The following is a 26,824-nucleotide window of genomic DNA, read 5'->3' on the forward strand; positions in this document are numbered from 1 at the left end:
CTTATGACGTTGCATTCTAAATACATAGACGTTAATAAGTAGCCGATCCTCCCATTTGCAGTTATAACAGCTTCCACTCTTCCGAGAAGGCTTTAAACAGGATTTTTGAGAGTCCAAGTTTTGGGAGCCAGTCATTCCGGATTAGAAAGCGGCCTTTCCAAACTGTTCCCGCAAAGTTGGAAGCATAGCATTGTCCAAAATGTCCTGGTATGTCCCCTTCAGCTCACAAATTCTCTACTGGATGACAATTCCTACAGAAACTCACAAAAACAAAAAAAAGAAAGCAGATGAACCCCAAGGGACACGGCCACTGAGACTTCTATGATACATTGAAGGAACCATCTAACCATCGTCAAACATGCGGTCACACACACCCATGCACACAGGAACATATCCAAACACTTAAAAAACATACACACACATGAACATACTAACACACACCCAATAATATACCCCAAAACATTCCCGCACTAATATACCCAGACACATGCCCACCATAACACCCCTGTCACACCTATCCCAACTCACTCCTATCACACACAGGCATCAAGTATCAGGCCCATCATACCGAGCTATTAAACATTACACATCACTCCCAGACAGCTTCTTTCCTCCTCCTTCTTCTTACCTTGAGCAGAGCTAGAAACTCCAGAAGATGCAAAACGGGACGAGCGGTAGCAGGCCAGGAACGGAAAGGAAGGGGCGTGTCAAGACAGAGACACTCGGGGGAGTGGCTGGAAGAATGAGAGAGTTGGTTGATGGCAAGATAGTCCCCTCCCCCCCTGTCTCTCTATTGGTGCTTGCTGCTGCAGGGAAGCTCCGCGATTTTGAGTAAGCTTGTTGACAGCTTGTTCCCCGTCACAAAAGCAGTGACGCAACATGAGCAGGGCCAGTTCCGCGGCCACAGATACACACTAACATATCCAAGGAAACATGTTCACTCACTAACATACCCAGACACAAACATACACACTAACATATCCAAGGAAACATGTTCACTCACTAACATACACACTAACATATCCAAGGAAACATGTTCACTCACTAACATACCCAAACACTAACATACACACTAACATAGCCAAGGAAACATGTTCACTCACTAACATACCCAAACACTAACATACAGAGATACACACTAACATATCCAAGGAAACATGTTCACTCACTAACATACCCAGACACAAACATACACAGTAACATATCCAAGGAAACATGTTCACTCACTAACATACCCAGACACAAACATACACACTAACATATCCAAGGAAACATGTTCACTCACTAACATACCCAGACACAAACACTAACATACACAGATACACACTAACATATCCAAGGAAACATGTTCACTCACTAACATACCCAGACACAAACATACACACTAACATATCCAAGGAAACATGTTCACTCACTAACATACCCAGACACAAACATACACACTAACATATCCAAGGAAACATGTTCACTCACTAACATACCCAGACACAGACATACACACTAACATATCCAAGGAAACATGTTCACTCACTAACATACCCAAACACTAACATACAGAGATACACACTAACGTATCCAAGGAAACATGTTCACTCACTAACATACTCAAACACTAACATACACAGATACACACTAACGTATCCAAGGAAACATGTTCACTCACTAACATACCCAAACACTAACATACAGAGATACACACTAACGTATCCAAGGAAAAATGTTCACTCACTAACATACCCAAACACTAACATACACAGATACACACTAACGTATCCAAGGAAAAATGTTCACTCACTAACATACCCGAACACTAACATACAGAGATACACACTAACGTATCCAAGGAAACATGTTCACTCACTAACATACTCAAACACTAACATACACAGATACACACTAACGTATCCAAGGAAACATGTTCACTCACTAACATACCCAAACACTAACATACACAGATACACACTAACGTATCCAAGGAAAAATGTTCACTCACTAACATACCCAAACACTAACATACACAGATACACACTAACGTATCCAAGGAAACATGTTCACTCACTAACATACCCAAACACTAACATGCACAGATACACATGTTCATTAAAATACCAGCATACAATAACATACTCAGACACACATAGATACATACATAGTGCATACCCAAAGACACACTGACATATCCACACACTTATACTAATATATCCAACACACCCAGACAAACATGCTAACATAGCCACTCTGACACTTACATAGCCACCCAGACATTACATAGCCACTCTGACACTTACATAGCCACCCAGACAGACACTTACATAGCCACCCAGACACTTACGTAGCCACTCTGACACTTACATAGCCACCCAGACACTTACATAGCCACCCAGACACTTACATAGCCACTCTGACACTTACATAGCCACCCAGACATTACATAGCCACTCTGACACTGACAGACACTTACAGAACCAGATACGCACTAATCTACCCAGACACTAATATACCAAATCAGACACACTAACCTACCCACTTATTCACACTCCCAAACCAAGACACACACTCCATCAACTAAAGCGCTTCACTCACTGCGAAGCCTCAGCATGACGATATGTGACCCGCTAGGCCCCGCCTCCCTAAGAAAATGAAAGAGGTAAGTCTACCGGATCCGCCAACCACTTTGGGACGGCGTAGTGCCGCTCGGGGGTCCCGTGGACAGGCCGGTCTTGCTTCTGGAGCACCGCCTGTTACATAGAGAATAAAGATCTTCCCAACCGGCTCTGCTTACTCGGGAGTAGGCGGACTCGCCCGGCGCGGAGGAGGCGCCCCCCAGGCTGAGGGCGCACTAGACCAGAGCCTACCTTGCCTGTAAGTAGCGCCGGCCCTGTGTCCGGCTTACTTTTTAGGCATACATCCTAGACGCCATAAAGTCAAAAAGAATAATTATGGAGGAAGTAAGCATGTCTTTAACTGTGTGAGATTTTTTTATATTAAGATGAGCTGATGCACCGAAATGAAAATTCTGGACTGAACCCGAAACATCAGGAGTCACTTGGCCGAAATATTACACTCTGCGACCAACGCGCAGGTAAGCAGCCCAGCCCCTGCGGATGATTATTTTCTGCCTTTTTTTTGTATTTCAGCATTTTGCCGATAATGCCCTTTTTGGGCGATATATTTCAGCCACCGATATATCGGTGCATCCCTAGAGTGAATGGTGCTGTCACCCAATTATGTAACACTATGCTATTGTACTTCATCTGACCTATACATGGCCATTTTTCCAGTGTTCTGTCGTAGAAAACATTTAATAATTTTACATTAGCTTCAGCTCATTGGATAATAAACATAATGTTGAAGCTCCCAGGAGAGCTGCTGCTTAATGGGATGGTTACCAGAAATTCTCTGATCGCCGCAACTGACCACTTACAATATGGAGAACACAGCATCCACATACCAATTATATATATATATATATATATATATATATATATATATATTTATTTATGCACATTATACACACACACACATATATATATATATCTATATATAATTTCCGAGAGTCAGGTAGCTTGTTTGATGCATAATTATGTTTAAGCAGAGCAGTAGTGTTGCCCAAAATCTCCGTTATGGAGTCCTTCCATGTTGATATCCTATTTTCTATCTAAATGGCGTTGTCTTGAAACATGTTATTTTAAGGTGTGTAAAAGTATAGCTCACTTATGTGCACTCATATTATAGGCCAATTAAACAATTTTGTTCATAATTTGAGCCAGTGATACTTTGTATCAAAGGGTGGAGGGTCCTATATTTCTCCCTTGCGCCTAAATGCAACCATACCAAACAAACCATTATAGATATGGCCACACACTCCCTAAAAATAAACGTAATAATGAATTGGCCGATGCTTTATTCAAACTATTATTCATCTCAACTGAAAACAAGCAGTATAACTCAACAAAGTGTCAGCCATCAGGAAATTCCTATAGATGTATGTTTCAAGCCTTCATTTTCTAAAGTCTCGAACTCTCTTATAAACTGCCTGGAGGCCCCATCTTCTCATATTATTTGAGCAGAATCTAAATTATCTCTGTCCACAATAGATAAAGAATATAGTTTGGCTCGAATACCAGTGTTATGCAATATTTTCAGATGGTGAGAACAGTGAATGATGTCATAGACACTGCTGATGACATTGTGATGTCACAATAGAAGCTTGCCTTCTATAAATTCTCCCTGCACACTCGGCTCCCTCTCAGATGCACACTCTGCTCCCTCTCAGATGCACTCTCTGCTCCCTCTCAGATGCACTCTCTGCTCCCTCTCAGATGCACATGGATATAGGATGAAGAATGGGTGATTATAAACAAATACAGGTCTGACGTTTTATTTTCTTCATGGGAACTTTCTATTTTAAAGGGATAACAGCAATGGAAACTATAAGCCACGCAAGTGTTGGCTGAGGTTGGACTTCCAGTGTAGGAGCAGGATTGGGCTTAACACGCGGCTGGAGGATAGAATGTCTGTAAATCTTGATGCACATTCTCACTTAATGGTTAAAGTTTATTATATCTTATTGGTGATTTAAAGGGTTTTTATTAAGGGGGGTTTTATTGGACTGTTATATACACTTTTTCTTTTGCACAAATAGATGGCAATTACCGTATTTGCGGGAGTCCGGTAGCTTGCTTCACGCATGGATATGCGGCCATATAAATATATTCTGGTAAGAAGAGCAGTAGTGTTGCTCAAAATCTCTGTCCACAATAGATAAAGAATATAGTTTGGTTCAAATACCAGTGTTATGCAATATTTTCAGATGGTGAGAACAGTGAATGAAGTCATAGACACTACTGATGACATTGTGATGTCACAATAGAAGCTTGCCTTCTCCCTGCACACTCTGCTCCCTCAGATGCACACTCCGCTCCCTACGATGCACAATCCGCTCCCTACGATGCACAATCCGCTCCCTCAGATGCACATGGATATAGGATGAAGAATTGGTGACTTCAAACAAATACAGGTCTGACGTTTTATTTTCTTCATGGGAACTTTCTGTTTTAAAGGGATAACAGCAATGAAGACTGTCAGCTACATAAGTGTTGACTCAGGTTGGACTCCATATGTAGGGGCACGATTGGGCTTATCTCTCTAATGTCTATAATTCCTGATGCACATTCTCACTTGATGGTAAAAGTTTATTATCCGGTGGTGATGGAGTATGTTGCCCCGAGGCGACGATGGTGCCTGGCGCCCTCCGGTCCAGGGTCAACATCTGGTGGTGGAGGAGTATGTTATCTGTGAGGCGACTGTCGAGTCTCTTGGCGCCGGTCGGACCAGGGTCAACATCAGTTGGTGATGGAGTATGTCGCGCCCGAGGCGACGGTGGTGTCTGTTGGCGCCCTCTGGTCCAGGGTCAACATCAGGTGGTGGTGGAGTATATTACCCCTCAGTCCACGGAGGTGTCTGTTGACACCCTCCGGAACAGGGTCAACATCAGGTGGGGGTGGAGTATGTTGTCTGTTGCTGCTTTCAGGCCCAGGGTCAACATCAGGTGAGGGTGCAGTATTTGCCCCTGAGACGACGGTGGTGTCTGTTGATGCCCTCCGGCCCAGGGTCAACTTCAGGTGGTGGTGGCGTATGTTGTCTCTGAGGCGACGGTGGTGTCTCTTGGCGCCCTTCATCCCAGGGCCAACATCAGGTGGTGGTTGTGGAGTATGTTGTCCCTGGGGCGACGGTGGTGTCTGTCCCCAACATCAGGTGGTGGTGGAGTATTTTGCCCGTGAGGCGACGGTGGTGTCTGTGGACACCCTCCGGAACAAGGTCAACATCAGGTGGGGGTGGAGTATGTTGTCTGTTGGCACTCTCAGGCCCAGGGTCAACATCAGGTGAGGGTGGAGTATGTTGCCCCTGAGGCGACGGTGGTGTCTGTTGACACGCTCCGGAACAGGGTCAACATCCGGTGGGGGTGGAGTATTTGCCCCTGTGGCGACGGTGGTGTCTGTTGATGCCCTACAGCCCAGTGCCAACATCAGGTGGTGTGAAGTATGTTGTGATGGTGGTGTCTGCTGGCGCTGTCTGGCCAAGGGTCAACATCAGGTGATGGTGGAGTATGTTGCCTCTGTGGCGACGGTGGTGTCTGTTGGCGCCCTCTGGCCCAGGGTCAACATCAGGTGGTGGTGGAGTATGTTGTGATGGTGGTGTCTGTTGGCGCTGTCTGGCCAAGGGTCAACATCAGGTGATGGTGGAGTATGTTGCCCCTGAGGCGATGGTGGTGTCTGTTGATGCCCTCCGGCCCAGGGTCAACATCAGGTGGTGTGAAGTATGTTGTGATGGTGGTGTCTGTTGGCGCTGTCTGGCCAAGGGTCAACATCAGGTGATGGTGGAGTATGTTGCCCCTGAGGCGATGGTGGTGTCTGTTGGCGCCCTTCATCCCAGGGCCGACATCAGGTGGTGGTGGAGTATGTTGTCTGTTGGCGCTCTCAGGCCCAGGGTCAACATCATGTGAGGGTGGAGTGTGTTGCCCCTGAGGCGGCGGTGGTGTCTCTTGGCGCCCTTCATCCCAGGGCCGACATCAGGTGGTGGTTGAGTATGTTGTCTCTGGGGCGACGGCGGTGTCTGTTGACACCGTCCGGAACAGGGTCAACATCAGGTGGGGTGAAGTATGTTGTCTGTTGGCGCTCTCAGGCCCAAGGTCAACATCATGTGAGGGTGGGGTATGTTGTCCCTGGGGCGACGGTGGTGTCTGCTGACACCCTCCGGCACAGGATCAACATCCGGTGGGGGTGGAGTATTTGCCCCTGTGGCGACGGTGATGTCTGTTGACACCGTCCGGCCCAGGGCCAACATCAGGTGGTGTGAAGTATGTTGCAACGGTGGTGTCTGTTGGCGCCCTCTGGCCCAGGGTCAACATCAGGTGGTGGTGGAGTATGTTGCCTCTGAGGCGACGGTGGTGTCTGTTGGCACTCTCCGGCCCAGGGTGAACATCAGGTGGAGGTGGAGTATGTTGTCCCTGGGGCGACGGTGGTGTCTGTTGACACCCTCCGGAAAAGGTTCAACATTAGTTGGTGGTGGAGTATTTTGCGCCCGAGGCGACGGTGGTGTCTGTTGACACGCTCCGGCCCTCGGTCAACATAATGTACTGGTGATGTCTCTTGGCGTCCAAGCAACGGTGGTGTCTGTTGGCGCCCTCCGGCCCAGGGTCAACATCAGGTGGGGGTGGAGTGTGTTGCCCCTGAGGCGACGGTGGTGTCTCTTGGCGCCCTTCATCCCAGGGCCGACATCAGGTGGTGGTGGAGTATGTTGTCTCTGGGGCGACGGTGGTGTCTGTTGACACCCTCCGGAACAGGGTCAACATCAGGTGGGGTGAAGTATGTTGTCTGTTGCCGCTCTCAGGCCCAGGGTCAACATCATGTGAGGGTGGAGTATGTTGTCCCTGGGGCGACGATGGTGTCTGCTGACACCCTCCGGCACATGGTCAACATCCGGTGGGGGTGGTGTATTTGCCCCTGAGGCGACGGTGGTGTCTGTTGATGCCCTCCGGCCCAGGGTCAACATCAGGTGATGGTGCAGTATGTTGTCTCTGAGGGGACGGTGGTGTTTCTTGGCGCCCTTCATCCCAGGGTCAACATCAGGTGGGGGTGGAGTATGTTGCCCCTGAAGTGACGGTGGTGTCTGTTGACACCCTCCAGACCAGTGCCAACATCAGGTGGTGTGAAGTATGTTGCGACGATGGTGTCTTTTGGCGCCCTCTGCCCCAGGGTCAACATCAGGTGGTGGTGGAGTATGTTGTCTCTGAGGCGACGGTGGTGTCTCTTGGCGCCCTTCATCCCTGGGCCAACATCAGGTGGTGGTGGTGGAGTATGTTGTCCCGGGGCGATGGTGGTGTCTGTCCCCAACATCAGGTGGTGGTAGAGTATTTTGCCCGTTAAGCGACGGTGGTGTCTGTGGACACCCTCCGGAACAGGGTCAACATCAGGTGGGGGTGGAGTATGTTGTCTGTTGGCGCTCTCAGGCCCAGGGTCAACATCAGGTGGGGGTGGAGTATGTTGTCTGTTGGCGCTCTCAGGCCCAGGGTCAACATCAGGTGAGGGTGGAGTATGTTGTCCCTGGGGCGACAGTGGTGTCTCTTGGGGCCCTTCATCCAAGTGCCAACATCAGGTGGTGGTGGAGTATGTTGTCCCTGGGGCGACGGTGGTGTCTGTTCCCAACATCAGGTGGTGGTGGAGTATTTTGCCCGTGAGGCGACGGTGGTGTCTGTTGACACCCTCCGGAACAGGGTCAACATCAGGTGGGGGTGGAGTATGTTGTCCCTGGGGCGACGGTGGTGTCTGCTGACACCCTCCGGCACAGGGTCAACATCCGGTGGGGGTGCAGTATTTGCCCCTGAGGCGACGGTGGTGTCTGTTGATGCCATCCGGTCCAGGGTCAACATCAGGTGGTGGTGGAGTATGTTCCCCTGAGGCGACGGTGGTGTCTGTTGATGCCATGCGGTCCAGGGTCAACATCAGGTGGTGGTGGAGTATGTTGTCCCTGGGGCGACGGTGGTGTCTGTCCCCAACATCAGGTGGTTGTGGAGTATTTTGCCCGTGAGGCGACGGTGGTGTCTGTTGACACCCTCCGGAACAGGGTCAACATCAGGTGGGGGTGGAGTATGTTGTCTGTTGGCGCTCTCAGACCCAGGGTCAACATCATCCGGTAAGGGTGCAGTATTTGCCCCTGAGGCTACGGTGGTGTCTGCTGACACCCTCCGGCACATGGTCAACATCCGGTGGGGGTGGTGTATTTGCCCCTGAGGCGACGGTGGTGTCTGTTGATGCCCTCCGGCCCAGGGTCAACATCAGGTGATGGTGCAGTATGTTGTCTCTGAGGGGACGGTGGTGTTTCTTGGCGCCCTTCATCCCAGGGTCAACATCAGGTGGGGGTGGAGTATGTTGCCCCTGAAGTGACGGTGGTGTCTGTTGACACCCTCCAGACCAGTGCCAACATCAGGTGGTGTGAAGTATGTTGCGACGATGGTGTCTTTTGGCGCCCTCTGCCCCAGTGTCAACATCAGGTGGTGGTGGAGTATGTTGTCTCTGAGGCGACGGTGGTGTCTCTTGGCGCCCTTCATCCCTGGGCCAACATCAGGTGGTGGTGGTGGAGTATGTTGTCCCCGGGGCGATGGTGGTGTCTGTCCCCAACATCAGGTGGTGGTAGAGTATTTTGCCCGTTAAGCGACGGTGGTGTCTGTGGACACCCTCCGGAACAGGGTCAACATCAGGTGGGGGTGGAGTATGTTGTCTGTTGGCGCTCTCAGGCCCAGGGTCAACATCAGGTGGGGGTGGAGTATGTTGTCTATTGGCGCTCTCAGGCCCAGGGTCAACATCAGGTGAGGGTGGAGTATGTTGTCCCTGGGGCGACAGTGGTGTCTCTTGGGGCCCTTCATCCCAGTGCCAACATCAGGTGGTGGTGGAGTATGTTGTCCCTGGGGCGACGGTGGTGTCTGTTCCCAACATCAGGTGGTGGTGGAGTATTTTGCCCGTGAGGCGACGGTGGTGTCTGTTGACACCCTCCGGAACAGGGTCAACATCAGGTGGGGGTGGAGTATGTTGTCCCTGGGGCGACGGTGGTGTCTGCTGACACCCTCCGGCACAGGGTCAACATCCGGTGGGGGTGCAGTATTTGCCCCTGAGGCGACGGTGGTGTCTGTTGATGCCATCCGGTCCAGGGTCAACATCAGGTGGTGGTGGAGTATGTTGCCCCTGAGGCGACGGTGGTGTCTGTTGATGCCATGCGGTCCAGGGTCAACATCAGGTGGTGGTGGAGTATGTTGTCCCTGGGGCGACGGTGGTGTCTGTCCCCAACATCAGGTGGTTGTGGAGTATTTTGCCCGTGAGGCGACGGTGGTGTCTGTTGACACCCTCCGGAACAGGGTCAACATCAGGTGGGGGTGGAGTATGTTGTCTGTTGGCGCTCTCAGACCCAGGGTCAACATCATCCGGTAAGGGTGCAGTATTTGCCCCTGAGGCGACGGTGGTGTCTGTTGATGCCCTCCGGCCCAGGGTCAACATCAGGTGGGGGTGGAGTATGTTGTCCCTTGCCCCTGAGGCGACGGTGGTGCCTGTTGATACCATCTGGCCCAGGGTTAACATCAGGTGGTGGTGGAGTATGTTGTCTCTGTGGCAACGGTGGTGTCTCTTAGCGCCCTTCATCCCTGGGCCAAAATCAGGTGGTGGTGGAGTATGTTGTCCCTGGGGCGACGGTGGTGTCTGTCCCCAACATCAGGTGGTGGTGGAGTATTTTGCCCGTGAGGCGACGGTGGTGTCTGTTGACACCCTCTGAACAGGGTCAACATCAGGTGGGGGAGGAGTATGTTGTCTGTTGGCGCTCTCAGGCCCAGGGTCAACATCAGGTGGGGGTGGAGTATGTTGTCTATTGGCGCTCTCAGGCCCAGGGTCAACATCAGGTGAGGGTGGAGTATGTTGTCCCTGGGGCGACGGTGGTGTCTCTTGGGGCCCTTCATCCCAGTGCCAACATCAGGTGGTGGTGGAGTATGTTGTCCCTGGGGCGACGGTGGTTTCTGTCCCCAACATCAGGTGGTGGTGGAGTATTTTGCCCGTGAGGCGACGGTGGTGTCTGTTGACACCCTCCGGAACAGGGTCAACATCAGGTGGGGGTGGAGTATGTTGTCCCTGTGGCGACGGTGGTGTCTGCTGACACCCTCCGGCACAGGGTCAACATCCGGTGGGGGTGCAGTATTTGCCCCTGAGGCGACGGTGGTGTCTGTTGATGCCATCCGGTCCAGGGTCAACATCAGGTGGTGGTGGAGTATGTTGCCCCTGAGGCGACGGGGGTGTCCGTTGATGCCATCCGGTCCAGGGTCAACATCAGGTGGTGGTGGAGTATGTGTTCCCTGGGGCGACGGTGGTGTCTGTCCCCAACATCAGGTGGTTGTGGAGTATTTTGCCCGTGAGGCGACGGTGGTGTCTGTTGACACCCTCCGGAACAGGGTCAACATCAGGTGGGGGTGGAGTATGTTGTCTGTTGGCGCTCTCAGGCCCAGGGTCAACATCAGGTAAGGGTGGAGTATGTTGTCCCTGGGGCGACGGTGGTGTCTGCTGACACCCTCCGGCACAGGATCAACATACAGTGGGGGTGGAGTATTTGCCCCTGTGGCGACGGTGGTGTCTGTTGACACCCTCCGGCCCAGGGCCAACATCAGGTGGTGTGAAGTATGTTGCAACGGTGGTGTCTGTTGGCGCCCTCTGGCCCAGGGTCAACATCAGGTGGTGGTGGAGTATGTTGCCTCTGAGGCGACGGTAGTGTCTGTTGGCGCCCTCTGGCCCAGGGTCAACATCAGGTGCTGGTGGAGTATGTTGCCTCTGAGGCAACGGTGGTGTCTGTTGGCGCTCTCCGGCCCAGGGTGAACATCAGGTGGAGGTGGAGTATGTTGTCCCTGGGGCGACGGTGGTGTCTGTTGACACCCTCCGGAAAAGGGTCAACATTAGTTGGTGGTGGAGTATTTTGCGCCCGAGGCGACGGTGGTGTCTGTTGGCGCCCTTCATCCCAGGGCCGACATCAGGTGCTGGTGGAGTATGTTGTCTCTGGGGCGACGGTGGTGTCTGTTGACACCCTCCGGAACAGGGTCAACATCAGGTGGGGTGAAGTATGTTGTCTGTTGGTGCTCTCAGGCCCAAGGTCAACATCATGTGAGGGTTTAGTATGTTGTCCATGGGGCGACGGTGGTGTCTGCTGACACCCTCCAGCACATGGTCAACATCCGGTGGGGGTGGTGTATTTGCCCCTGAGGCGACGGTGGTGTCTGTTGATGCCCTCCGGCCCAGGGTCAACATCAGGTGATGGTGGAGTATGTTGTCTCTGAGGTGACGGTGGTGTTTATGGTGCCCTTCATCCCAGGACCAACATCAGGTGGTGGTGTGGAGTATGTTGTCCCTGGGGCGACAGTTGTTACAGGGTCACTGTACCCAAGGCTCGGTCCCCCTGTTTGAGGGCTGAGGAATCACCAGTCAGTCCCTCATACAGATAGCACTCAGCTATCCACGGATCATCCAGACCACCATTCGTAGTAAACCAAGAAGAACTCCCTTTATTACAAACACACAGAATTTATATACAATCTCAATGCAATGTGTACCGAACCCAACCCCCAATCCCATCAGCCACATCCCATCACAAATCCCGTCGGATGTATCAGGTAAGGGGATTAAGGGATACAATGGCTTCCCCCACCTGCGTTATCCCCCCTGTAGTGCGGGTGCCGTCTGGGCAGACGGGGCTGTGTTGGCTGATTAAGAGCCCCAGCCAGATTACAGGATTGTCTCTTTGAAGGCTGGAGCTGCAGCCACATTCAGTCTCTGGGCCGAATACACAATAAAATGTCTTATAAAATATTACCGGGTCACGGTATACGGAACTGGACACAAAAGTGCTCCATGACCCGGCTAAACTTCATATGACACATGAGCCAGCTAGCCTGGCCCTGTCACAACGGTGGTGTCTGCTGACACCCTCTGGCCCAGGGTCAACATCAGGTGGTGGTGGAGTATGTTGCCTCTGAGGCGACGGTGGTGTCTGTTGGCGCTCTCCGGCCCAGGGTGAACATCAGGTGGAGGTGGAGTATGTTGTCCCTGGGCCGACGGTGGTGTCTGCTGACACCCTCTGGCATAGGGTCAACATCCGGTAAGGGTGCAGTATTTGCCCCTGAGGCGACAGTGGTGTCTGTTGATACCATCTGGCCCAGGGTTAACATCAGGTGGTGGTGGAGTATGTTGTCTCTGTGGCAACGGTGGTGTCTCTTGGCGCCCTTCATCCCTGGGCCAACATCAGGTGGTGGTGGAGTATGTTGTCCCTGGGGCGACGGTGGTGTCTGCTGACACCCTCCGGCACAGGGTCAACATCTGGTAAGGGTGCAGTATTTGCCCCTGAGGCGACGGTGGTGTCTGTTGGTACCATCTGTCCCAGGGTTAACATCAGGTGGTGGTGGAGTATGTTGTCTTTGTGGCAACGGTGGTGTCTCTTGGCGCCCTTCATCCTTGGGCCAACATCAGGTGGTGGTGGAGTATCTTGTCCCTGGGGCGACGGTGGTGTCTGTCCCCAACATCAGGTGGTGGTGGAGTATTTTGCCCGTGAGGCGACGGTGGTGTCTGTTGACACCCTCTGAACAGGGTCAACATCAGGTGGGGGTGGAGTATGTTGTCTGTTGGCGCTCTCAGGCCCAGGGTCAACATCAGGTGAGGGTGCAGTATGTTGTCCCTGGGGCGACGGTGGTGTCTCTTGGGGCCCTTCATCCCAGGGCCAACATCAGGTGGTGGTGGAGTATGTTGCCCCTGGGGCGACGGTGGTGTCTGTCTCCAACATCAGGTGGTGGTGGAGTATTTTGCCCGTGAGGCGACGGTGGTGTCTGTTGACACCCTCCGGAACAGGGTCAACATCAGGTGGGGGTGGAGTATGTTGTCCCTGGGGCGACGGTGGTGTCTGCTGACACACTTCGGCACAGGGTCAACATCCGGTGGGGGTGCAGTATTTGCCCTTGAGGCGACGGTGGTGTCTGTTGATACCATCCGGCCCAGGGTCAACATCAGGTGGTGGTGGAGTATGTTGTCTCTGTGGCGACGGTGGTGTCTCTTGGCGCCCTTCATCCCTGGGCCAACATCAGGTGGTGGTGGAGTATGTTGTCCCTGGGGCGACGGTGGTGTCTGTCCCCAACATCAGGTGGTGGTGGAGTATTTTGCCCGTGAGGCGACGGTGGTGTCTGTTGACACCCTCCGGAACAGGGTCAACATCAGGTGGGGGTGGAGTATGTTGTCTGTTGCCGCTCTCAGGCCCATGGTCAACATCAGGTGAGGGTGGAGTATGTTGTCCCGGGGGCGACGGTGGTGTCTGCTGACACCCTCCGGCACAGGGTCAACATCCGGTGGGGGTGGAGTATTTGCCCCTGAGGCGACAGTGGTGTCTGTTGATGAGCTCTGGCCCAGGGTCAACTTCAGGTGGTGGTGGAGTATGTTGTCTCTGAGGCGACGATGGTGTCTCTTGGCGCCCTTCATCCCAGGGCCAACATCAGGTGGTGGTGGAGTATGTTGTCCCTGGGGCGACGGTGGTGTCTGTCCCCAACATCAGTTGGTGGTAGAGTAGTTTGCCTGTGAGTTGACGGTGGTGTCTGTTGACACCCTCTGGAACAGGGTCAACATCCGGTGGGGGTGGAGTATTTTGCCCGTGAGGCGACGGTGGTGTCTGTTGACACCCTCTGGAACAGGGTCAACATCGGGGTGGTGGAGTATGTTGTCTTTGTGGCGACGGTGGTATCTGTTGCCGCCCTCCGCCCCAGGTTCAACTTTAGGTGGTGGCCGAGTATATTGCGCCCTAGGCGACGGTGGTGTCTGTTGATGCCCTCTGGCCCAGTGTCAACTTCAGGTGGTGGTGGAGTATGTTGTCTCTGAGGCGACGGTGGTGTCTCTTGGCGCCCTTCATCCCAGGGCCAACATCAGGTGGTGGTGGAGTATGTTGTCCCTGGGGCGACGGTGGTGTCTGTCCCCAACTTCAGGTGGTGGTGGAGTATTTTGCCCGTGAGGCGACGGTGGTGTCTGTTGACACCCTCCGGAACAGGGTCAACATCAGGTGGGGGTGGAGTATGTTGTCTGTTGGTGCTCTCAGGCCCAGGGTCAACATCAGGTGAGGGTGGAGTATGTTGTCCCTGGGGCGACGGTGGTGTCTGCTGACACCCTCCGGCACAGGATCAACATCCGGTGGGGGTGGAGTATTTGCCCCTGTGGCGACGGTGGTGTTTGTTGACACCCTCCGGCCCCGGGCCAACATGAGGTGGGGGTGGAGTATTTGCCCCTGTGGCGACGGTGGTGTCTGTTGGCGCTCTCCGGCCCAGGGTGAACATCAGGTGGAGGTGGAGTATGTTGTCCCTGGGGCGATGGTGGTGTCTGCTGACACCCTCTGGCACAGGGTCAACATCCGGTAAGGGTGCAGTATTTGCCCCTGAGGTGACAGTGGTGTCTGTTAATACCATCTGGCCCAGGGTTAACATCAGGTGGTGGTGGAGTATGTTGTCTCTGTGGCAACGGTGGTGTCTCTTGGCGCCCTTCATCCCTGGGCCAACATCAGGTGGTGGTGGAGTATGTTGTCCCTGGGGCGACGGTGGTGTCTGCTGACACCCTCCGGCACAGGATCAACATCCGGTGGGGGTGGAGTATTTGCCCCTGTGGCGACGGTGGTGTTTGTTGACACCCTCCGGCCCAGGGCCAACATGAGGTGGGGGTGGAGTATTTGCCCCTGTGGCGACGGTGGTGTCTGTTGGCGCTCTCCGGCCCAGGGTGAACATCAGGTGGAGGTGGAGTATGTTGTCCCTGGGGCGACGGTGGTGTCTGTCCCCAACATCAGGTGGTGGTGGAGTATTTTGCCCGTGAGGCGACGGTGGTGTCTGTTGACACCCTCTGAACAGGGTCAACATCAGGTGGGGGTGGAGTATGTTGTCGGCGCTCTCAGGCCCAGGGTCAACATCAGGTGGGGGTGGAGTATGTTGTCCCTGGGGCGACGGTGGTGTCTGCTGATACCCTCCGGCACAGGATCAACATCCGGTGGGGGTGGAGTATTTGCCCCTGTGGCGACGTTGGTGTCTGTTGACACCCTCCGGCCCAGGGCCAACATCAGGTGGTGTGAAGTATGTTGCAACGGTGGTGTCTGTTGGCGCCCTCTGGGCCAGGGTCAACATCAGGTGGTGGTGGAGTATGTTGCCTCTGAGGCGACGGTGGTGTCTGTTGGCGCTCTCCGGCCCAGGGTGAACATCAGGTGGAGGTGGAGTATGTTGTCCCTGGGGCGACGGTGGTGTCTGCTGACACCCTCTGGCACAGGGTCAACATCCGGTAAGGGTGCAGTATTTGCCCCTGAGGCGACAGTGGTGTCTGTTGATACCATCTGGCCCAGGGTTAACATCAGGTGGTGGTGGAGTATGTTGTCTCTGTGGCAACGGTGGTGTCTCTTGGCGCCCTTCATCCCTGGGCCAACATCAGGTGGTGGTGGAGTATGTTGTCCCTGGGGCGACGGTGGAGTCTGTCCCCAACTTCAGGTGGCGGTGGAGTATTTTGTCCGTGATGCGACAGTGGTGTCTGTTGACACCCTCCGGAACAGGGTCAACATCAGGTGGGGGTGAAGTATGTTGTCCCTGGGGCGACGGTGGTGTCTGCTGACACCCTCCGGCACAGGATCAACATCCGGTGGGGGTGGAGTATTTGCCCCTGTGGCGACGGTGGTGTTTGTTGACACCCTCCGGCCCAGGTTCAACTTTAGGTGGTAGCCGAGTATATTGCGCCCTAGGCGACGGTGGTGTCTGTTGATGCCCTCTGGCCCAGTGTCAACTTCAGGTGGTGGTGGAGTATGTTGTCTCTGAGGCGACGGTGGTGTCTCTTGGCGCCCTTCATCCCAGGGCCAACATCAGGTGGTGGTGGAGTATGTTGTCCCTGGGGCGACGGTGGTGTCTGTCCCCAACTTCAGGTGGTGGTGGAGTATGTTGTCCCGGGGGCGACGGTGGTGTCTGCTGACACCCTCCGGCACAGGATCAACATCCGGTGGGGGTGGAGTATTTGCCCCTGTGGCGACGGTGGTGTCTGTTGACACCCTCCGGCCCAGGGCCAACATCAGGTGGTGTGAAGTATGTTGAAACGGTGGTGTCTGTTGGCGCCCTCTGGCCCAGGGTCAACATCAGGTGATGGTGGAGTATGTTGTCTCTGAGGTGACGGTGGTGTTTCTTGGCGCCCTTCATCCCAGGACCAACATCAGGTGGTGGTGTGGAGTATGTTGTCCCTGGGGCGACGATGGTGTCTGCTGACACCCTCTGGCCCAGAGTCAACATCAGGTGGGGGTGGAGTATGTTGCCCCTGAGGCGACGGTGGTGTCTGTTGACACCCTCCAGCCCAGTGCCAACATCAGGTGGTGTGAAGTATGTTGCGACGATGGTGTCTTTTGGTGCCCTCTGCCCCAGGGTCAACATCAGGTGGTGGTGGAGTATGTTGTCTCTGAGGCGACGGTGGTGTCTCTTGGCGCCCTTCATCCCTGGGCCAACATCAGGTGGTGGTGGTGGAGTATGTTGTCCCTGGTGCGACGGTGGTGTCTGTCCCCAACATCAGGTGGTGGTAGAGTATTTTGCACGTTAAGCGACGGTGGTGTCTGTGGACACCCTCCGGAACAGTGTCAATATCAGGTGGGGGTGGAGTATGTTGTCTGTTGGAGCTCTCAGGCCCAGGGTCAACATCAGGTGGGGGTGGAGTATGTTGTCCCTGGGGCGACGGTGGTGTCTGCTGACACCCTCCGGCACAGGATCAACATCCGGTGGGGGTGGAGTATTTGCCCCTGTGGCGACGGTGGTGTCTGTTGACACCCTCCGGCCCAGGGCAACATCAGGTGGTGGTGGAGTATGTTGCCTCTGAGGCGACGGTGGTGTCTGTTGGCGCTCTCCGGCCCAGGGTGAACATCAGGTGGAGGTGGAGTATGTTGTCCCTGGGCCGACGGTGGTGTCTGCTGACACCCTCTGGCACAGGGTCAACATCCGGTAAGGGTGCAGTATTTGCCCCTGAGGCGACAGTGGTGTCTGTTGATACCATCTGGCCCAGGGTTAACATCAGGTGGTGGTGGAGTATGTTGTCTCTGTGGCAACGGTGGTGTCTCTTGGCGCCCTTCATCCCTTGGCCAACATCAGGTGGTGGTGGAGTATGTTGTCCCTGGGGCGACGGTGGTGTCTGCTGACACCCTCCGGCACAGGGTCAACATCTGGTAAGGGTGCAGTATTTGCCCCTGAGGCGACGGTGGTGTCTGTTGATACCATCTGGCCCAGGGTTAACATCAGGTGGTGGTGGAGTATGTTGTCTCTGTGGCAACGGTGGTGTCTCTTGGCGCCCTTCATCCTTGGGCCAACATCAGGTGGTGGTGGAGTATCTTGTCCCTGGGGCGACGGTGGTGTCTGTCCCCAACATCAGGTGGTGGTGGAGTATTTTGCCCGTGAGGCGACGGTGGTGTCTGTTGACACCCTCTGAACAGGGTCAACATCAGGTGGGGGTGGAGTATGTTGTCTGTTGGCGCTCTCAGGCCCAGGGTCAACATCAGGTGGGGGTGGAGTATGTTGTCTGTTGGCGCTCTCAGGCCCAGGGTCAACATCAGGTGAGGGTGCAGTATGTTGTCCCTGGGGCGACGGTGGTGTCTCTTGGGGCCCTTCATCCCAGGGCCAACATCAGGTGGTGGTGGAGTATGTTGCCCCTGGGGCGACGGTGGTGTCTGTCTCCAACATCAGGTGGTGGTGGAGTATTTTGCCCGTGAGGCGACGGTGGTGTCTGTTGACACCCTCCGGAACAGGGTCAACATCAGGTGGGGGTGGAGTATGTTGTCCCTGGGGCGACGGTGGTGTCTGCTGACACACTCCGGCACAGGGTCAACATCCGGTGGGGGTGCAGTATTTGCCCTTGAGGCGACGGTGGTGTCTGTTGATACCATCCGGCCCAGGGTCAACATCAGGTGGTGGTGGAGTATGTTGTCTCTGTGGCGACGGTGGTGTCTCTTGGCGCCCTTCATCCCTGGGCCAACATCAGGTGGTGGTGGAGTATGTTGTCCCTGGGGCGACGATGGTGTCTGTCCCCAACATCAGGTGGTGGTGGAGTATTTTGCCCGTGAGGCGACGGTGGTGTCTGTTGACACCCTCCGGAACAGGGTCAACATCAGGTGGGGGTGGAGTATGTTGTCTGTTGCCGCTCTCAGGCCCATGGTCAACATCAGGTGAGGGTGGAGTATGTTGTCCCGGGGGCGACGGTGGTGTCTGCTGACACCCTCCGGCACAGGGTCAACATCCGGTGGGGGTGGAGTATTTGCCACTGAGGCGACGATGGTGTCTCTTGGCGCCCTTCATCCCAGGGCCAACATCAGGTGGTGGTGGAGTATGTTAACATAGTTCATAAGGTTAAAAAAAAAGACCAAAGTCCATCAAGTTCAACCTATATACATATTGTGTCCCTACTGTGTTGATCCAGAGGAAGGCAAAAAACCCTTATGAAGCAGTTGCCAATTGCCCCATACCAGGGGGAAAATTCCTTCCCGACTCCAAATATGGCAATCAGAATAAATCCCTGGATCAACGTTCTGTCCCTATTAATCTAATATCCATAACTTGTAATATTATTGCTTTCAAGAAAGCAACATGTTGTCCCTGGGGCGACGGTGGTGTCTGTCCCCAACATCAGGTGGTGGTGGAGTAGTTTGCCCGTGAGTTGACGGTGGTGTCTGTTGACACCCTCTGGAACAGGGTCAACATCCGGTGGGGGTGGAGTATTTTGCCCGTGAGGCGACGGTGGTGTCTGTTCACACCCTCTGGAACAGGGTCAACATCGGGGTGGTGGAGTATGTTGTCCTTGTGGCGACGGTGGTATCTGTTGCCGCCCTCCGGCCCAGGTTCAACTTTAGGTGGTGGCCGAGTATATTGCGCCCTAGGCGACGGTGGTGTCTGTTGATGCCCTCTGGCCCAGTGTCAACTTCAGGTGGTGGTGGAGTATGTTGTCTCTGAGGCGACGGTGGTGTCTCTTGGCGCCCTTCATCCCAGGGCCAACATCAGGTGGTGGTGGAGTATGTTGTCCCTGGGGCGACGGTGGTGTCTGTCCCCAACTTCAGGTGGTGGTGGAGTATTTTGCCCGTGATGCGACAGTGGTGTCTGTTGACACCCTCCGGAACAGGGTCAACATCAGGTGGGGGTGGAGTATGTTGTCCCTGGGGCGACGGTGGTGTCTGCTGACACCCTCCGGCACAGGATCAACATCCGGTGGGGGTGGAGTATGTTGTCCCTGGGGCGACGGTGGTGTCTGCTGACACCCTCCGGCACAGGATCAACATCCGGTGGGGGTGGAGTATTTGCCCCTGTGGCGACGGTGGTGTCTGTTGACACCTTCCGGCCCAGGGCCAACATCAGGTGGTGTGAAGTATGTTGCAACGGTGGTGTCTGTTGGCGCCCTCTGGCCCAGGGTCAACATCAGGTGATGGTGGAGTATGTTGTCTCTGAGGTGACGGTGGTGTTTCTTGGCGCCCTTCATCCCAGGACCAACATCAGGTGGTGGTGTGGAGTATGTTGTCCCTGGGGCGACGATGGTGTCTGCTGACACCCTCTGGCCCAGAGTCAACATCAGGTGGGGGTGGAGTATGTTGCCCCTGAGGCGACGGTGGTGTCTGTTGACACCCTCCAGCCCAGTGCCAACATCAGGTGGTGTGAAGTATGTTGCGACGATGGTGTCTTTTGGTGCCCTCTGCCCCAGGGTCAACATCAGGTGGTGGTGGAGTATGTTGTCTCTGAGGCGACGGTGGTGTCTCTTGGCGCCCTTCATCCCTGGGCCAACATCAGGTGGTGGTGGTGGAGTATGTTGTCCCTGGTGCGACGGTGGTGTCTGTCCCCAACATCAGGTGGTGGTAGAGTATTTTGCACGTTAAGCGACGGTGGTGTCTGTGGACACCCTCCGGAACAGTGTCAATATCAGGTGGGGGTGGAGTATGTTGTCTGTTGGCGCTCTCAGGCCCAGGGTCAACATCAGGTGGGGGTGGAGTATGTTGTCCCTGGGGCGACGGTGGTGTCTGCTGACACCCTCCGGCACAGGATCAACATCCGGTGGGGGTGGAGTATTTGCCCCTGTGGCGACGGTGGTGTCTGTTGACACCCTCCGGCCCAGGGGCAACATCAGGTGGTGGTGGAGTATGTTGCCTCTGAGGCGACGGTGGTGTCTGTTGGCGCTCTCCGGCCCAGGGTGAACATCAGGTGGAGGTGGAGTATGTTGTCCCTGGGCCGACGGTGGTGTCTGCTGACACCCTCTGGCACAGGGTCAACATCCGGTAAGGGTGCAGTATTTGCCCCTGAGGCGACAGTGGTGTCTGTTGATACCATCTGGCCCAGGGTTAACATCAGGTGGTGGTGGAGTATGTTGTCTCTGTGGCAACGGTGGTGTCTCTTGGCGCCCTTCATCCCTTGGCCAACATCAGGTGGTGGTGGAGTATGTTGTCCCTGGGGCGACGGTGGTGTCTGCTGACACCCTCCGGCACAGGGTCAACATCTGGTAAGGGTGCAGTATTTGCCCCTGAGGCGACGGTGGTGTCTGTTGATACCATCTGGCCCAGGGTTAACATCAGGTGGTGGTGGAGTATGTTGTCTCTGTGGCAACGGTGGTGTCTCTTGGCGCCCTTCATCCTTGGGCCAACATCAGGTGGTGGTGGAGTATCTTGTCCCTGGGGCGACGGTGGTGTCTGTCCCCAACATCAGGTGGTGGTGGAGTATTTTGCCCGTGAGGCGACGGTGGTGTCTGTTGACACCCTCTGAACAGGGTCAACATCAGGTGGGGGTGGAGTATGTTGTCTGTTGGCGCTCTCAGGCCCAGGGTCAACATCAGGTGGGGGTGGAGTATGTTGTCTGTTGGCGCTCTCAGGCCCAGGGTCAACATCAGGTGAGGGTGCAGTATGTTGTCCCTGGGGCGACGGTGGTGTCTCTTGGGGCCCTTCATCCCAGGGCCAACATCAGGTGGTGGTGGAGTATGTTGCCCCTGGGGCGACGGTGGTGTCTGTCTCCAACATCAGGTGGTGGTGGAGTATTTTGCCCGTGAGGCGACGGTGGTGTCTGTTGACACCCTCCGGAACAGGGTCAACATCAGGTGGGGGTGGAGTATGTTGTCCCTGGGGCGACGGTGGTGTCTGCTGACACACTCCGGCACAGGGTCAACATCCGGTGGGGGTGCAGTATTTGCCCTTGAGGCGACGGTGGTGTCTGTTGATACCATCCGGCCCAGGGTCAACATCAGGTGGTGGTGGAGTATGTTGTCTCTGTGGCGACGGTGGTGTCTCTTGGCGCCCTTCATCCCTGGGCCAACATCAGGTGGTGGTGGAGTATGTTGTCCCTGGGGCGACGATGGTGTCTGTCCCCAACATCAGGTGGTGGTGGAGTATTTTGCCCGTGAGGCGACGGTGGTGTCTGTTGACACCCTCCGGAACAGGGTCAACATCAGGTGGGGGTGGAGTATGTTGTCTGTTGCCGCTCTCAGGCCCATGGTCAACATCAGGTGAGGGTGGAGTATGTTGTCCCGGGGGCGACGGTGGTGTCTGCTGACACCCTCCGGCACAGGGTCAACATCCGGTGGGGGTGGAGTATTTGCCACTGAGGCGACGATGGTGTCTCTTGGCGCCCTTCATCCCAGGGCCAACATCAGGTGGTGGTGGAGTATGTTAACATAGTTCATAAGGTTAAAAAAAAAGACCAAAGTCCATCAAGTTCAACCTATATACATATTGTGTCCCTACTGTGTTGATCCAGAGGAAGGCAAAAAACCCTTATGAAGCAGTTGCCAATTGCCCCATACCAGGGGGAAAATTCCTTCCCGACTCCAAATATGGCAATCAGAATAAATCCCTGGATCAACGTTCTGTCCCTATTAATCTAATATCCATAACTTGTAATATTATTGCTTTCAAGAAAGCAACATGTTGTCCCTGGGGCGACGGTGGTGTCTGTCCCCAACATCAGGTGGTGGTGGAGTAGTTTGCCCGTGAGTTGACGGTGGTGTCTGTTGACACCCTCTGGAACAGGGTCAACATCCGGTGGGGGTGGAGTATTTTGCCCGTGAGGCGACGGTGGTGTCTGTTCACACCCTCTGGAACAGGGTCAACATCGGGGTGGTGGAGTATGTTGTCCTTGTGGCGACGGTGGTATCTGTTGCCGCCCTCCGGCCCAGGTTCAACTTTAGGTGGTGGCCGAGTATATTGCGCCCTAGGCGACGGTGGTGTCTGTTGATGCCCTCTGGCCCAGTGTCAACTTCAGGTGGTGGTGGAGTATGTTGTCTCTGAGGCGACGGTGGTGTCTCTTGGCGCCCTTCATCCCAGGGCCAACATCAGGTGGTGGTGGAGTATGTTGTCCCTGGGGCGACGGTGGTGTCTGTCCCCAACTTCAGGTGGTGGTGGAGTATTTTGCCCGTGATGCGACAGTGGTGTCTGTTGACACCCTCCGGAACAGGGTCAACATCAGGTGGGGGTGGAGTATGTTGTCCCTGGGGCGACGGTGGTGTCTGCTGACACCCTCCGGCACAGGATCAACATCCGGTGGGGGTGGAGTATGTTGTCCCTGGGGCGACGGTGGTGTCTGCTGACACCCTCCGGCACAGGATCAACATCCGGTGGGGGTGGAGTATTTGCCCCTGTGGCGACGGTGGTGTCTGTTGACACCTTCCGGCCCAGGGCCAACATCAGGTGGTGTGAAGTATGTTGCAACGGTGGTGTCTGTTGGCGCCCTCTGGCCCAGGGTCAACATCAGGTGATGGTGGAGTATGTTGTCTCTGAGGTGACGGTGGTGTTTCTTGGCGCCCTTCATCCCAGGACCAACATCAGGTGGTGGTGTGGAGTATGTTGTCCCTGGGGCGACGATGGTGTCTGCTGACACCCTCTGGCCCAGAGTCAACATCAGGTGGGGGTGGAGTATGTTGCCCCTGAGGCGACGGTGGTGTCTGTTGACACCCTCCGGCCCAGGGCCAACATCAGGTGGTGTGAAGTATGTTGCGACGATGGTGTCTTTTGGCGCCCTCTGCCCCAGGGTCAACATCAGGTGGTGGTGGAGTATGTTGTCTCTGAGGCGACGGTGGTGTCTCTTGGCGCCCTTCATCCCTGGGCCAACATCAGGTGGTGGTGGTGGAGTATGTTGTCCCTGGTGCGACGGTGGTGTCTGTCCCCAACATCAGGTGGTGGTAGAGTATTTTGCACGTTAAGCGACGGTGGTGTCTGTGGACACCCTCCGGAACAGGGTCAATATCAGGTGGGGGTGGAGTATGTTGTCTGTTGGCGCTCTCAGGCCCAGGGTCAACATCAGGTGGGGGTGGAGTATGTTGTCCCTGGGGCGACGGTGGTGTCTGCTGACACCCTCCGGCACAGGATCAACATCCGGTGGGGGTGGAGTATTTGCCCCTGTGGCGACGGTGGTGTCTGTTGACACCCTCCGGCCCAGGGCCAACATCAGGTGGTGTGAAGTATGTTGCAACGGTGGTGTCTGTTGGCGCCCTCTGGCCCAGGGTCAACATCAGGTGGTGGTGGCGTATGTTGCCTCTGAGGCGACGGTGGTGTCTGTTGGCGCTCTCCGGCCCAGGGTGAACATCAGGTGGAGGTGGAGTATGTTGTCCCTGGGGCGACGGTGGTGTCTGCTGACACCCTCTGGCACAGGGTCAACATCCGGTAAGGGTGCAGTATTTGCCCCTGAGGCGACAGTGGTGTCTGTTTGCCTCACGGGCAAAATACTCCATCACCACCTGATGTTGGGGACAGACACCACCGTCGCCCCAGGGACAAGATACTCCACCCCCACCTGGGGCGACGGTGGTATCTGCTGACACCCTCCGGCACACGGTCAACATCCGGTAAGGGTGCAGTATTTGCCCCTGAGGCGACGGTGGTGTCTGTTGGTACCATCTGGCCCAGGGTTAACATCAGGTGGTGGTGGAGTATGTTGTCTCTGTGGCAACGGTGGTGTCTCTTGGCGCCCTTCATCCTTGGGCCAACATCAGGTGGTGGTGGAGTATCTTGTCCCTGAGGCGACGGTGGTGTCTGTCCCCAACATCAGGTGGTGGTGGAGTATTTTGCCCGTGAGGCGACGGTGGTGTCTGTTGACACCCTCTGAACAGGGTCAACATCAGGTGGGGGTGGAGTATGTTGTCTGTTGGCGCTCTCAGGCCCAGGGTCAACATCAGGTGGGGGTGGAGTATGTTGTCCCTGGGGCGACGGTGGTGTCTGCTGACACCCTCCGGCACAGGATCAACATCCGGTGGGGGTGGAGTATTTGCCCCTGTGGCGACGGTGGTGTCTGTTGACACCCTCCGGCCCAGGGCCAACATCAGGTGGTGTGAAGTATGTTGCAACGGTGGTGTCTGTTGGCGCCCTCTGGCCCAGGGTCAACATCAGGTGATGGTGGAGTATGTTGTCTCTGAGGTGACGGTGGTGTTTCTTGGCGCCCTTCATCCCAGGACCAACATCAGGTGGTGGTGTGGAGTATGTTGTCCCTGGGGCGACGATGGTGTCTGCTGACACCCTCTGGCCCAGAGTCAACATCAGGTGGTGGTGTGGAGTATGTTGCCCCTGAGGTGACGGTGGTGTCTGTTGACACCCTCCAGCCCAGTGCCAACATCAGGTGGTGTGAAGTATGTTGCGACGATGGTGTCTTTTGGCGCCCTCTGCCCCAGGGTCAACATCAGGTGGTGGTGGAGTATGTTGTCTCTGAGGCGACGGTGGTGTCTCTTGGCGCCCTTCATCCCTGGGCCAACATCAGGTGGTGGTGGTGGAGTATGTTGTCCCTGGTGCGACGGTGGTGTCTGTCCCCAACATCAGGTGGTGGTAGAGTATTTTGCACGTTAAGCGACGGTGGTGTCTGTGGACACCCTCCGGAACAGGGTCAATATCAGGTGGGGGTGGAGTATGTTGTCTGTTGGCGCTCTCAGGCCCAGGGTCAACATCAGGTGGGGGTGGAGTATGTTGTCCCTGGGGCGACGGTGGTGTCTGCTGACACCCTCCGGCACAGGATCAACATCCGGTGGGGGTGGAGTATTTGCCCCTGTGGCGACGGTGGTGTCTGTTGACACCCTCCGGCCCAGGGCCAACATCAGGTGGTGTGAAGTATGTTGCAACGGTGGTGTCTGTTGGCGCCCTCTGGCCCAGGGTCAACATCAGGTGGTGGTGGCGTATGTTGCCTCTGAGGCGACGGTGGTGTCTGTTGGCGCTCTCCGGCCCAGGGTGAACATCAGGTGGAGGTGGAGTATGTTGTCCCTGGGGCGACGGTGGTGTCTGCTGACACCCTCTGGCACAGGGTCTGTTGGTTGAAATAATGGTCGAATTCTCCTCAGAAAGAGTTTCCTTTAATTAGATCATGCGCATAATCGAGACAAGGCACACAACACACAAAAGTCGAAGCGTTGTCTAATTACACATTAAGATTACTTGGTTTATATAGCATCTTATCTACTTCTAATAGCATGCTTCTTTCTGATTGGTTACTTTTCAAGCAGGTTACACCTCTTTAAGCTGCATAATTAAGAATGGCCTAGACTTGACCCTTTGCACATATATATATATATATATATAGAAGAACATAGAGTAGACATGTCGGCGTGAACTCGTCCATATATCATAGACTAGACATTCCCTGCTTTCTTTTGTCTTTGACAGCAATAATATTTACGATAACATAAACATTTTTCTAACATTTCCCTCCTGTTTATCAAAATATTATTCAATATCAGACTCTTCATCTTCAGTATCCGTCATTAGCACTGATAATTCATCTTTCATGTCAATAACGTCATTAATATGTAGAGTCTCAGATACTTTTAATAATTGATCACAATCTTCTTTGTTGATCTGGGAGTACATAGTCTGATTTACAGCTTTATCAATTGTCTTATTCAAAAATCCTCTGCAACATGTGTAAGAAATTATGACCCTCTTACAGGGTTATTCTTTTAGGGAATGTGTGACGAATAAAGCACAAATACAAGCGTATAGAAAAATGTATATTGATATTGAACTAGGCTACTGTTACAGGTTATAAAACATATAACATACAGAAAACATTTGATAATAATACAAAACAAAAGGGATACTTAAGCACATTCTTGGGAAACCTCTCTCAGCTCACAGGCTTATCCCGAACGCCATCTTGCGCAGCTTCGTTCTGAGTCTCCTGACCCAGGACACTTCTGTTTGCTGCGCTCTCCTTTCTCAGACTCTCTTTTCTCTCAGACTCTCCTTTCTCAGACTGCTCTTTCTCCCAGAATCTTCTTTCTCTTGCAGCCCC

The sequence above is a fragment of the Sceloporus occidentalis genome, unplaced genomic scaffold (assembly GCF_023333645.1).
Source record: "Sceloporus occidentalis isolate IW3139 unplaced genomic scaffold, rSceOcc1.0.p SCAF_176, whole genome shotgun sequence".
Taxonomy (NCBI): domain Eukaryota; kingdom Metazoa; phylum Chordata; class Lepidosauria; order Squamata; family Phrynosomatidae; genus Sceloporus; species Sceloporus occidentalis.